Consider the following 15,196-nt stretch of genomic DNA (forward strand, 5'->3'; position numbering starts at 1 on the left):
AGCAGATATACGGTATGTTATTGAACCTCGGTGAGCAGATATACGGTATGTTACTGAACCTTGGTGAGCAGATATACGGTATGTTTTCTGAACCTTGGTGAGCAGATATACGGTATGTTACTGAACCTTGGTGAGCACTGAACCTTGGTGAGCAGATATATGGTATGCTACTGAACCTTGGTGAGCAGATATACGGTATGTTACTGAACCTTGGTGAGCAGATATACGGTATGTTACTGAACCTTGGTGAGCACTGAACCTCGGTAAGCAGATATATGGTATGTTACTGAACCTTGGTGAGCAGATATACGGTATGTTACTGAACCTTGGTGAGCAGATATACGGTATGTTGCTGAACCTCGGTGAGCAGATATACGGTATGTTGCTGAACCTTGGTGATCAGATATACGGTATGTTGCTGAACCTTGGTGAGCAGATATACAGTATGTTACTGAACCTCGGTGAGCACTGAACCTCGGTGAGCAGATATACGGTATGCTACTGAACCTTGGTGAGCAGATATACGGTATGTTACTGAACCTTGGTGAGCAGGTATACGGTATGTCACTGAACCTTGGTGAGCAGGTATACGGTATGTTACTGAACCTCAGTGAGCAGATATACGGTATGTTACTGAACCTCGGTGAGCAGATATACGGTATGTTACTGAACCTTGGTGAGCAGATATATGGTATGTTACTGAACCTTGTTGAGCAGATATACGGTATGTTACAGAACCTTGTTGAGCAGGTATACGGTATGTTGCTGAACCTTGGTGAGCAGGTATACGATATGTTTCTGAACCTTGGTGAGCAGATATACGGTATGTTACTGAACCTTGGTGAGCAGGTATACGGTATGTTACTGAACCTCGGTGAGCAGATTTACGGTATGTAACTGAACCTTGGTGAGCAGATATACGGTATGTTACTGAACCTCGGTGAGCAGATATACGGTATGTTACTGAACCTTGGTGAGCAGATATACGGTATGTTACTGAACCTTGGTGAGCAGATATACGGTACGTTACTGAACCTTGGTGAGCAGATATACGGTATGTTACTGAACCTTGTTGAGCAGGTATACGGTATGTTACTGAACCTTGGTGAGCAGGTATACGGTATGTTTCTGAACCTTGGTGAGCAGATATACGGTATGCTACTGAACCTTGGTGAGCAGATATACGGTATGCTACTGAACCTTGGTGAGCAGATATACGGTATGTTACTGAACCTTGGTGAGCAGATATACGGTATGTTACTGAACCTTGGTGAGCACTGAACCTCGGTGAGCAGATATACGGTATGTTACTGAACCTTGGTGAGCAGATATACGGTATGTTACTTAACCTTGGTGAGCAGATATACGGTATGTTACTGAACCTTGGTGAGCAGATATACGGTATGTTACTGAACCTTAGTGAGCAGGTATATGGTATGTTGCTGAACCTCGGTGAGCAGATATACGGTATGTTACTGAACCTTGGTGAGCAGATATACGGTATGTTGCTGAACCTCGGTGAGCAGTTATACGGTATGTTGCTGAACCTTGGTGATCAGATATACGGTATGTTGCTGAACCTTGGTGAGCAGATATACGGTATGTTACTGAACCTCGGTGAGCACTGAACCTTGGTGAGCAGATATACGGTATGCTACTGAACCTCGGTGAGCAGATATACGGTATGCTACTGAACCTCGGTGAGCAGATATACGGTATGCTACTGAACCTTGGTGAGCAGATATACGGTATGTTACTGAACCTTGGTGAGCATTGAACCATGGTGAGCAGATATACGGTATGTTACTGAACCTTGGTGAGTAGATATACAGTATGTTACTGAACCTTGGTGAGCAGGTATACGGTATGTTACTGAACCTTGGTGAGCAGATATACAGTATGTTACTGAACCTTGGTGAGCAGATATACGGTATGTTACTGAACCTTGGTGAGCACTGAACCATGGTGAGCAGATATACGGTATGTTACTGAACCTTGGTGAGTAGATATACGGTATGTTACTGAACCTTGGTGAGCAGATATACGGTATGTTACTGAACCTTGGTGAGCAGATACACGGTATGTTACTAAACCTTGGTGATCAGATATACGGTATGTTACTGAACCTTGGTGAGCAGGTATACGGTATGTTACTGAACCTTGGTGAGCAGATATACGGTATGTTACTGAACCTTGGTGAGCACTGAACCTTGGTGAGCAGATATACGGTATGTTACTGAACCTCGGCGAGCACTGAACCTTGGTGAGCAGATATATGGTATGTTACTGAACCTTGGTGAGCAGATATACGGTATGTTACTGAACCTTGGTGAGCAGGTATACGGTATGTTGCTGAACCTTGGTGTGCAGGTATACGGTATGTTACTGAACCTTGGTGAGCAGATATACGGTATGTTACTGAACCTTGGTGAGCACTGAACCTTGGTTAGTAGATATACGGTATGTTGCTGAACCTTGGTGAGCAGGTATATGGTATGTTGCTGAACCTCGGTGAGCAGGTATACGGTATGTTACTGAACCTTGGTGAGCAGATATACAGTATGTTACTGAACCTTGGTGAGCAGATATACGGTATGTTACTGAACCTTGGTGAGCAGGTATACGGTATGTTACTGAACCTTGGTGAGTAGATTTACGGTATGTTACTGAACCTTGGTGAGCAGGTATACGGTATGTTGCTCTCCCAAATTACTGCACAGAAAAGGAACCATGTGTTGTTGATTATACATTGAGGGGTGGGGTTATTTTGAACAGCACTGTTCCAGGTTGTTGGCCATTGGGTTAGTTGGTTCCAGGTTGTTGGCCAATCAGTACGCACAGCGATTTAATAACTCCAAGGGATGTGTGTTTACTTTGAAGAGAAATGTTTGTGTCGTAACACAGCACAGCGGAGTGTGTGCGCGCTGTAACACAACAACATGGTATACATTATCTGTGTCTGTCGTAACACATTGAGCTTGGATACTCTAACCCCTGCGGGCTATGGAGAGATGCAGACAGAGTTGCATGGAACAATAGACACAAAACGATGGAGTCAATTCAGGAGCGGAATCATGGAACCATGGAACATTCTATGATCGTGTTCAAACAGAACGTTCAGGGAAACCTTTTTTGATGATTCTTTTAGTTACATAATAATAACTACAGCATCGTAATAATTACTTCTTGGAAAAACAATCTCTGTCCAAGTCTCTGATGTGTTGTCATGATTTGTTTGTTAGAGAAATGAAACATTACTCTGTGAAAAGAGAGTATTCACCGCTGTAAGTTTGTTGTTTATGAAGTTGATAAATTAGGGAAAGGTTTTGGTTTTATTTTTGATTTTGTTGCTCTCTGTAAGGGTGAACAACGTCACTGTCCTCTGTAAGGGTGAACAACATCACTGTCCTCTGTAAGGGAGAACAACATCACCGTTATTTTAGATCAGTGACGTTATGTAATCAATCACATTAAGTTTGGACTGGACTCTATTCCCACCCTATTCCCACATTGTTCCCACTCTATTCCCACCCTATTCCCACCCTATTCCCACATTGTTCCCACTCTATTCCCACCCTATTCCCACCCTATTCCCACTCTGTTCCCACTCTATTCCCACTCTGTTTCCACCCTGTTCCCACCCTATTACCACGTTATTCCCACTCTATTCCCACCCTATTCCCACTCTATTCCCACTCTGTTCCCACCCTATTCCCACATTGTTCCCACTGTATTCCCACCCTATTCCCACCTTATTCCCACCCTATTCCCACTCTGTTCCCACTCTATTCCCACTCTGTTTCCACCCTGTTCCCACCCTATTACCACGTTATTCCCACTCTATTCCCACCCTATTCCCACTCTATTCCCACTCTGTTCCCACCCTATTCCCACATTGTTCCCACTGTATTCCCACCCTATTCCCATCCTCTTCCCACCCTATTCCCACTCTATTCTCACCCTGTTCCCACTCTATTCCCACCCTGTTCCCACCCTATTCAAATCAAATGTATTCATATAGCCCTTCTTATATCAGCTGATATCTCAAAGTGCTGTACAGAAACCCAGCCTAAAACCCCAAACAGCAAGCAATGCAGGTGTAGAAGCACGGTGGCTAGGAAAAACTCCCTAGAAAGGACAAAACCTAGGAAGAAACCTAGAGAGGAACCAGGCTATGAGGGGTGGCCAGTCCTCTTCTGGCTGTGCCGGGTGGAGATTATAACAGCACATGGCCTAGATGTTAAAATGTTCATAAATGACCACCATTGTCAAATAATAATAATCATAGTAGTTGTCGAGGGTGCAACAAGTCAGTAACACAAGAGTAAGTGTCAGTTGGCTTTTTCATAGCCGATCTTTGAGAGTATCTCTACCGCTCCTGCTGTCTCTAGAGAGTTGAAAACAGCAGGTCTGGGACAGGTATTACGTCCGGTGAATAGGTCAGGGTTCCAGCAGGTCTGGGACAACAGGTCTGGGACAGGTAGCACGTCCGGTGAACAGGTCAGGGTTCCATAGCTGCAGGCGGAACAGTTGGAACTGGAGCAGCAGCACGGCCAGGTGAACTGGGGACAGCAAGGAGTCATCAAGCCAGGTAGTCCTGAGGCATGGTCCTAGGGCTCAGGTCCTCCGAGAGAGAGAAAGAAAGAAAGAGAAAGAGAAAGAGAGAATTAGAGAGAGCATATTTAAATTCACACAGGACACCGGAAAAGACAAGAGAAATACTCCAGATGTGACAGACTGACCCTAGCCCCCCGACACAAACTACTGCAGCATAAATACTGTTGGCTGAGACAGGAGGGGTCAGGAGACACTGTGGCCCCATCCGATGAAACCCCCGGACAGGGCCAAACAGGTAGGATATAACCCCACCCACTTTGCCAAAGCACAGCCTCCACACCACTGGAGGGATATCTCCAACCACCAACATACCATCCCGGGACAAGGCCGAGTATAGCCCACAAAGATCTCCGCCACGGTACAGCCCAAGGGGGGCGCCAACCCAGACAGGAAGACCACGTCAGTGACTCAACCCAATCAAGTGACGCACTCCTCCCAGGGACGGCATGGAAGAACACCAGTAAGCCAGTGACTCAGCCCCCGTAATAGGGGTAGAGGCAGAGAATCCCAGTGGAAAGAGGGGAAACCGGCTAGGCAGAGACAGCAAGGGCGGTTCGTTGCTCCAGCCTTTCCGTTCACCTTCACACCCCTGGGCCAGACTACACTTAATCATAGGACCTACTGAAGAGATGTGTCTTCAGTAAAGACTTAAAGGTTGAGACTGAGTCTGCGTCTCTCACACGGGTAGGCAGACTATTCCATAAAAATGGAGCTCTATAGGAGAAAGCCCTGCCTCCAGCTGTTTGCTTAGAAATTCTAGGAACAATTAGGAGGCCTGCGTCTTGTGACTGTAGTGTACGTGTAGGTATGTACGGCAGGACCAAATCGGAAAGATAGGTAGGAGCAAGCCCATGTAATGCTTTGTAGGTTAGCAGTAAAACCTTGAAATCAGCCCTTGCCTTAACAGGAAGCCAGTGTAGGGAGGCTAGCACTGGAGTAATATGATCAAATTTTTGGGTTCTAGTCAGGATTCTAGCAGCCGTATTTAGCACTAACTGAAGTTGATTTAGTGCTTTATCCGGGTAGCCGGAAAGTAGAGCATTGCAGTAGTCCAACCTAGAAGTAACAAAGGCATGGATTAATTTTTCTGCTTCATTTTTGGACAGAAAGTTTCTGATTTTTGCAATGTTACGTAGATGGAAAAAAGCTGTCCTTGAAACAGTCTTGATATGTTCTTCAAAAGAGAGATCAGGGTCCAGAGTAACGCCGAGGTCCTTCATAGTTTTATTTGAGACGACTGTACAACCATACAGATTAATTGTCAGATTCAACAGAAGATCTCTTTGTTTCTTGGGACCTAGAACAAGCATCTCTGTTTTGTCCGAGTTTAAGAGTAGAAAGTTTGCAGCCATCCACTTCCTTATGTCTGAGACACAGGCTTCTAGCTATTCCAACTCTGTTCCCACCCTGTTCCCACCCTATTCCCACTCTATTCCCACTCTGTTCCCACCCTGTTCCCACCCTATTTCCCACTTTATTCCCAATCTATTCCCACCCTATTCCCACCCTCTTCCCACCCTATTCTCACTCTATTCCCACCCTGTTCCCACTCTATTCCCACCCTGTTCCCACCCTATTCCCACTCTATTCCCACTCTGTCCCACCCTGTTCCCACTCTGTCCCACCCTGTTCCCACCCTATTCCCACTCTATTCCCACCCTGTTCCCACCCTGTTCCCACCCTATTTCCCACTTTATTCCCACTCTATTCCCACCCTCTTCCCACCCTATTCCCACTCTATTCGCACCCTGTTCCCACTCTATTCCCACCCTGTTCCCACCGTATTCCCACTCTATTCCCACCCTATTCCCATCCTCTTCCCACCCTATTCCCACTCTATTCCCACTCTGTTCACACCCTTTTCACACCCTATTCCAACCCTATTCCAACCCTATTCCCACTCTGTTCCCACCATATTCTCGTAACCACATTGTCCAATTTCAAAAAGGCTTTATGGCAAAAGCATAAAATTTGATTATGTTAGGACATAAACTTCATAAGAAAAACCACACAGCCATTTTCCAAGCAAGGACATGCATCACAAAAACCAAAAATACAGCTAAAATATTCACTAACCTTTGATAATCTTCATCAGATGGCACTCATAGGACTTCATGTTACATAATACATGTATCTTTTGCTCGATAAAGTTCATATTTATATCCAAAAACCCCATTTTACATTGGCGCGTGATGTTCAGACAATGTATTCCCACCAAAACTGCCGGTGAATGAGCACATCAATTTACAAAAATACTCATCATAAACGTTGATAAAATTTACAACAGTTATTGAAAGAATTATAGATATACTTCTCCTTAATGCAACCGCTGTGTCAGATTTTAAAATAGCTTTACGGAGAAAGCACATTTTTCAATATTCTGAGCACATAGCTCAGCCATCAAAGCAAGCTATACAGATACCCGCCAGGTTCTGGGGTCAACTAAACTCAGAATTAGTATTATAAATATTTTCTTACCTTTGCTGATCTTCATCACAATGCACTTCCAGGACTCCTACTTCCACAATAAATGTTTTTTTTTTGTTCGCAATACTCCATATTTATGTCCAAATACCTCCGTTTTGTTCGTGCGTTCAGATCACTATCCAAAGGCATAACGCGTGAGCGTAAATCCAGACACGAAAAGTCAAATAGTTCCATTACCGTTCGTAGAAACATGTCAAACGTTGTTTATAATCAATCCTTAGGGTCTTTTTAACATAAAACGTCGATAATATTCCAACCGGACAATAGCGTATTCATTACAGAGGAAAAAGAAGGAGCGGCGCGCCAAATGTGCCGGCGCAGTAAACAACTCACTGGTCCCAGGCAGTCCACTCATTGACTGAGCTCCTATTTTTGCCCAGTAACAGGAGAAGGATGAAAAACGTTTCTAAAGGCTGTTGACAGCCAATGGAAGCCTTAGGAAGTGCAACGTGACCCCACAGACACTGTAGTTTCGATAGGGATTCAAAAGAAGAACTAAAATTCTCAGATTTCCCACTTCCTGGTTGGATTTTTCTCAGGTTTTTGCCTGCCATATGAGTTCTGTTATACTCACAGACATCATTCAAACAGTTTTAGAAACTTCAGAGTGTTGTCTATCCAAATATACTAATCATATGCAAATATTTGACTCTGGGCCCGAGTATTAGGCAGTTTACTTAACCAACTGTGTTATTTTGTTAGTTTTTTCGCATTGTCTGTTACTTAGCTTGTGCATAATGTTGCTGCTACCGTCATTTATGACCGAAAAGAGCTTCTGGACATCAGAACAGCGATTACTCACCTTGAATTGGACTACGAATTTTTATTTATTGAGTCGGGCGAGAGGGATTTTCTCCAGACACCCAAACAGGCCCTCATCCCCGTCATTCGCAGGAGAAAGAGAGAGAGATTTTGCAGAAGGAGATCGGGGTGCCTTGCGACAAGTGGCTAATCTGCCTTTGCCATCTGTACTGTTAGCTAATGTACAATCACTGGAAAATAAATGGGACGAACTAAAAGCACGTATATCCTACCAACGGGACATTAAAACCTGTAATATCTTATGTTTCACGGAGTCGTGGCTGAACAACGACATGAATAACATACAGCTGGCGGATTATACACTATCGGCAGGATAGAACAGCAGCCTCTGGTAAGACAAGGGGTGGCGGTCTATGTATATTTGAAACAACAGCTGGTGCGCGATATCTAAGGAAGTCTCGAGGTTTTGAACGTCTGAGGTAGAGTATCTCATGATAAGCTGTAGACCACACTATCTACCTAGAGAGTTTATCTGTATTTTTCGTAGCTGTCTACATACCACCACAGACTGATGCTGTCACTAAGACTGCACTCAATAAACTGTATTCCGCCGTAAGCAAACAGGAAAACGTTCATCCAGAGGCGGCGCTCCTTGTGGCCGGGGACTTTAATGCAGGGAAACTTAAATCAGTTTTACTTAATTTCTATCAGCATGTTAAATATGCAACCAGAGGTAAAAAAGACAAAGCTCTCGCTCACCCTCCATTTTGCAAATATGACCATAATTCTATCCTCCTGATTCCTGCTTGAAAGGAAAAATTAAAGCAGGAAGCATCAGTGACTCAGTCAATAAATAAGTAGTCAGATAAAGCAGATGCTAAACTACAGGACTGTTCTGCTAGCACAGAGTGGAATCTTTTCTGGAATTCTTCAGATGGCATTGAGGAGTACACCACATCAGTCACTGGCTTCATCAATAAGTGCATCGAGGACGTCGTCCCCACAGTGACTGTACGTACATACCCCAACAAGAAGCCATGGATTACAGGCAACATCTGCACTGAGCTAAAGGGTAGATCTGCTGCTTTCAAGGAGCGGGACTCTAACCCGGAAGCTTATAAGAAATCCCGCTATGCCCTCCAATGAACCATCAAATAGGCAAAGCGTCAATACAGGACTAAGATCGAATTGTACGACACCGGCTCCGACGCTCATTGGATGTGGCAGGGCTTGCAAACCATTACAGACTACAAAGGGAAGCACGGCCGAGAGCTGTCCAGTGACACGAGCCTACCAGACAAGCTAAATAACTTCTATGCTCGATTCGAGGCAAGTAACACTGAAACATGCATGAGAGCATCACCTGTTCCGGATGACTGTGTAATCACGCTCTCCGCAGCCGATGTGAGTAAGATCTTTAAACAGGTCAAAATTCATAAGGCCGCAGGGCCAGACGGATTACCAGGACGTGTACTCCGAGCATGCGCTGATCAACTGGCAAGTATCTTCACTGACATTTACAACCTCTCCCTGTCTGAGTCTGTAATGCCAACATGTTTCAATCAGACCACCATAGTCCCTGTGCCCAAGAACACTAAGGTAACCTGCCTAAATGACTACCGACAAATCAATAAAGACGGACACACAATGTAACTTCTTGTCAAGAGCACAGTGGATGTTATTTAAAACCTTCAATGTTGCTGAAACAGTGCTGTGGCCAGACCTTAAACCTGATTGCATTCCATTTAAGATGTTGTTTTCTTGGAGGTAGACCTTTAGCTGGCTACTAACTAAGGACTCCAGTACCTTAGACAGTACAGACAATTTTGATATGGGTCAATAGTTGTCAAGTAGCGACGGATTTCCACCTTTCAGGAGAGGAAGTACAAAAGCAGATTTCCATAACTTGAGGATTTCCTTAACATCAAGTGTGAGGTTAAAAATACATGTTAAGGGGGGAGCATTGATGTCTGCAGCTAGGTGTAGGAAGCGGGGGTCTAGTTCATCAAGGCCGGGGATTTTTTTCTATCAATTTCTTTCAGGGCTTTACTATAAGGGCACAAGGCGAGACCCATATGCAGACACAGGAAGCAGATGGTTACACGGAACCCAAACTGGCTGTGCGCATGCGCCATCATGCATACATTTATTTTGTCCCCCCACACCAAACGTGATCACGACAAATTATCAAAACAAACTCTGAACCAATTACATTAATTTGGGGACATGTCGAAAAGCATTAAACCTTTATGGCAATTTAGCTAGCTAGCTTGCACTTGCTAGCTAATTTGTCGTATTTAGTTAGCTTGCTTTTGCTAGCTAATTTGTCCTGGGATGTAAACATTGAGTTGTTATTTTACCTGAAATACACAAGGTCCTCTACTCCGACAATTAATCTACACATAAAACGGTCAACCGAATCTCGTTTCTAGTCATCTCTCCTCCTTCTAGGCTTTTTCTTCTCTTGACTTTATATTGCGATTGGCAACTTTCATAAAATAGGTGCATTACCGCCACCGACCTCGTTCGTCTTTCAGTCACCTACGTGGGTATAACCAATGAGGCGATGGCACGTGGGTACCTGCTTCTATAAACCAATGAGGAGATGGGAGAGGCAGGACTTGCAGCCCGATCTGCATCAGAAATAGAACTGACTTCTATTTTAGCCCTTGGCAACGCAGACGCTCGTTGGCGCGCGGAGCAGTGTGGGTGCAATAATTGAATAATATATATAGATTTCAAAATGTATTTTGCAATGGTGTAGTCAGCCTGTTAGAGTCCAAGATGTTTATTAAAAATCCAAAAGGGGTAGGCAAGAGAATGGTCGTGGACAGGCAAAAGGTCAAAACCAGTTCAGAGTTCCAGAGGTACAGAATGGCAAGCAGGCTCGAGGTCAGGGCAGGTAGAATGGTCAGGCAGGCGGGAATGGAGTCCAGAAAAACAGGCAAAGGTCAAAACCAGGAGGACTAGTAGAAGAGAATAGAAAAGCAGGGGCACGGGAAAAAACACACTGGTTGACTTGAACATACAAGACGAACTTGCACAGACAGACAGGAAACACAGGGATAAATACACCAGGGAAAATAAGCGACTCATGGAGGGGGTGGAGACAATCACGTGGACAGGTGAAAACAGATCAGGGTGTGACATTTACGCACTTCTGAAACAGAGAAGGATGAAAAGGAGAACCTGGTGAAGGGGTGTCAGGTAAATTCATAGGGGGCTCAATTATACCTTTGACCTTTTCAAATAATCTACCTGCATCTAAAAAATGCTGATTCAAGGCTTTCAGAATGGAGGTTCTCTCAGTTACAGTCTGTGTGTCGACCAACAATTGTTTAGGAAGCTGTGTATCTTTTTTGCACTCCAAACCCTTCACTACTTGCCAAACTTTGGATGGATTATTTAAATTGTCTGAAGTAGATTTCAGGTAGTGGTCTGCTTTCATTTTACGGATCATAGCCACACCCATATTTTCAAAGACGTTTAAAAGCCATCCAATCATCTGCCGAACCAGACCCTCTTGCTTTAGCCCACATAGCATTTAGCTCCCTTGTGATTTTAGTAAGTTCTTTAGTAAACCAAGGGTTCTCTCTGCCCTTAATCCAGAATTCTTTAAAAGGGGCATGCCTGTTGCATACATCTTGGAATGCGTTGTGGAAGTAAGAAAAGGCTAGTTCAACATCGGGGATTAATTCCATTCTATTCCATTCAATGCTAGATATATCATGGAAAAAACCTTGAATATCAAATCGCTTCCAGTTTCTTTTTGTAATGACACGTGGAGATTTCTTAGGAATTTTACCATCTTTCACACAGGCAATAGCACAGTGATCACTTCAAACGATGGAGTATTGGGTAAGATCAAATCAATCAAAGAGGATTTCAGAGGATATTTTATATTCAACCTCGTTACACTGTTGACAATCTGAGTGAGATTATAGGTATTGCATAGAGTTTTGAGTTGATCAGAGCTAGACGTTAACCAGTCCTGATTCAGATCACCCATCAGGACAAACTCAGAGTTGACATTCTGTGATACAATTCGAAAATACAATCCAGAGAGCCAACAGTTTTTATTTATTTATTTTTATTTCACCTTTATTAAACCAGGTAGGCTAGTTGAGAACAGGTTCTCATTTGCAGCTGCGACCTGGCCAAGATAAAGCATAGCAATTCGACACATACAACAACATAGATTTACACTTGGAATAAACAAAACATACAGTCAATAATACAGTAGAACAAAAGAAAACAAAAATTCTATATACAGTGAGTGCAAATGAGGTAAATTAAGGCAATAAATAAGCCATGGTGGCGAAGTAATTACAATATAGCAATTAAACACTGGAATGGTAGATGTGCAGAAGATGAATGTGCAAGTAGAGATACTGGGGTGCAAAGGAGCAAGATAAATAAATAAATACAGTATGGGGATGAGGTAGGTAGATAGATGGGCTGTTTACAGATGAGCTATGTACAGGTGCAGTGATCTGTGAACTGCTCTGACAGCTGGTGCTTAAAGCTAGTGAGGGAGATATGAGTCTCCAGCTTCAGAGATTTTTGCAGTTCGTTTCAGTCATTGGCAGCAGAGAATTGGAAGGAAAGACGACCAAAGGAGGAATTGGCTTTGGGGGTGACCAGTGAGATATACCTGCTGGAGCGCGTGCTACGAGTGGGTGCTGCTATGGTGACCAGTGAGCTGAGATAAGGCGGGGCTTTACCTAGCAGAGACTTGTAGATAACCTGTAGCCAGTGGGTTTGGCGATGAGTATGAAGCGAGGGCCAACCAGCAAGAGCGTACAGGTCGCATTGGTGGGTAGTGTATGGGGCTTTGGTGACAAAACGGATGGCACTGTGATAGACTCCATCCAGTTTGTTGAGTAGAGTGTTGGAGGCTATTTTATAGATGACATCACCGAAGTCGAGGATCAGTAGGATGGTCAGTTTTACGAGGGTATGTTTGGCAGCATGAGTGAAGGATGCTTTGTTGCGATATAGGTGTCACGTCCTGACCAGTATAGAGGATTATTTGTTATTGTAGTTTGGTCAGGACGTGGCAGAGGGTAGTTAGTTTATGTATTCCGGGGTTTTGGGTTTCTTTTCTATGTTTGTGTTTCTATGGGTTTTCTATCTGTTCTGTTTCTATGTTAGTTAATTGGGGTATGGACTCTCAATTGAAGGCAGGTGTTTTCTAGTTGCCTTTGATTTGGAGTCCTATGTATTAGGGTGTGTTTGGTCTTGTTGTTTGTGGGTAGTTGAGCCAGCACTGCTATTCTTTTTGTTTGTAGTAGCCTGTTAGCCTGTCGTGAGTTTCATGTTTATTGTTTTCCTGTGTATACTTGGCTTTAATTTATTAAAAAGATGAGTATCCACATTTTGCCTGCTGCAATTTGGTCCATTCAACACGGCTTCAACTATGACAATAGGAAGCCGATTCTAGATTTAATTTTGGATTGGAGATGCTTAATGTGAGTCTGGATGGAGAGTTTACAGTCTAACCAGACACCCAGGTATTTGTAGTTGTCTACGTATTCTGAGTCAGAGCCGTCCAGAGTAGTGATGCTGGACGGACGAGCAGGTGCGGGCAGTGATCGATTGAATAGCATGCATTTAGTTTTACTTGCGTTTACGAGCAGTTGGAGGCCACGGAAGGAGAGTTGTATGGCATTGAAGCTCGTCTGGAGGTTAGTTAACACAGTGTCCAAAGAAGGGCCAGAAGTATACAGAATGGTGTCGTCTGCGTAGAGGTGGATCAGAGAATCACCAGCAGCAAGAGCAACATCATTGATGTATAAAGAGAAGAGAGTCGGCCCGAGAATTGAACCCTGTGGCACCCCCATAGAGACTGCCAGAGGTCCGGACAACAGGCCCTCCGATTTGACGCACTGAATTCTATCAGAGAAGTAGTTGGTGAACCATGTGACAAAGCGAAAACAGATTTTTGTAAATTTTTGTAAATTTATTCAAAACAAAAAATAGAAATACCTTAATTACATACAGTTGAAGTCGGAAGTTTACATACGCCAAATACATTTAAACAGAGAATTGATTCAGAGAATCAGTAGCAGTAGCAGATGGAGATCTATAACAACAAGATACAACAATATTTAAAAATGAGCCAAGGGTTAGGTTCAAAGACAGATATTCTTAGGTTTAGTAAACAGAAGTCAGAACAACCACCAAGAACTTGTTTTTTACATATACAGCAACATCATCACCCTTACATTTACGATCTGTACGAAAAACATTGTTACCATTTATTACAATATTTTTGTTTTTTTTGAGCCAAGTTTCAAAAAGCATAAATACGTCAGGGTCGGCAGTTTGTATTCATATATTCACAAAATCAAGTTTTGGCAGAAGACTTCTTACAGAATGTATACATTCATATGCAAAAACTTCAGGCCAGTCTGACTTCTTAATATATATACTATATATTACAGTATATGGTATACTTTTTATAGATGATGCATTATATAGTATATATTACAGTATGTGTAATACTGTTAATTTATTATTCTGTATATATAGTATATATTACGGTATATTTTATACTGTTAATTTATTACGCTGTATTGTACAGTATATACAGGGTATATTGTAGGATACTTTGTCTGTAACTCAATCGGTCTTACTGCAGTGGTTTTTAACAATAGCATTTTAGTTTTTTTACCAGTTGTTGAATATCTTTTCATATTCAGTTTAGAAGAGATGATGACAGCTTTTTTTTCTTCTCGTCTTCCTCCAGGAGCGGAGAACATTAAGAAGTACTGGTCTCGGTACTACCAGGGTTCTCAGGGTGTGGTATTCGTATTGGACAGCGCTTCTTCAGACGAGGAGTTGGAGTCGGCCCGTAACGAGCTCCACTCTGCCCTGCAGCACCCACAGCTCTGCACACTACCCTTCCTTATACTGGCCAACCACCAGGACAAACCTGCTGCACGCACACCCAACCAGGTAGAAGATCGGACTATTTGTCCAATGTACACAAACATCCAATGGAAGTGTGGATCATGATTTAACCCTTACACACACAGAGGTTGTAGAGGTTGGAGCAGAGGGCAGCTAGACCATGGCACCCCTGGAGCAGTTTTAGGGATTCAGTGCCTTGCTCAAGGACACAACAGCAGGATTTGATACCAGCTTATCAGATCTGGGCAGAAACTAGTTGTTTTCTGGTAGTTTATTTGAAAATACCAACTTTTAGTTGTCAAATATAGTTTATATAGATTTAAAATGAAAACGCAACTAGTTTCTTTGATATTCAAATACAGGTCTCAGAAAAACAAATAATATTTGAAAAGCGTTTTGAATACCACTCAGAAAA

At 43.2% G+C, this 15,196-nt stretch overlaps 1 non-coding gene across 1 annotated transcript in view; it reads left to right on the top strand.

Annotated features, from left to right (window-relative positions):
• Window positions 1–14,829, top strand: part of LOC106592284 (uncharacterized) — a 356,585-nt gene extending 341,756 nt beyond the window's left edge. Inside the window, exon 2 of the transcript XR_014380583.1 lies at window positions 14,618–14,829. This is a non-coding gene — a transcript (uncharacterized LOC106592284). The remainder of the gene's footprint in view (window positions 1–14,617) is intronic.
• Window positions 14,830–15,196: the final 367 nt, after the last annotated feature.

This window comes from Salmo salar, chromosome 15, assembly GCF_965601325.2.
Source record: "Salmo salar chromosome 15, fSalSal1, whole genome shotgun sequence".
In the NCBI taxonomy this organism is placed as follows: domain Eukaryota; kingdom Metazoa; phylum Chordata; class Actinopteri; order Salmoniformes; family Salmonidae; genus Salmo; species Salmo salar.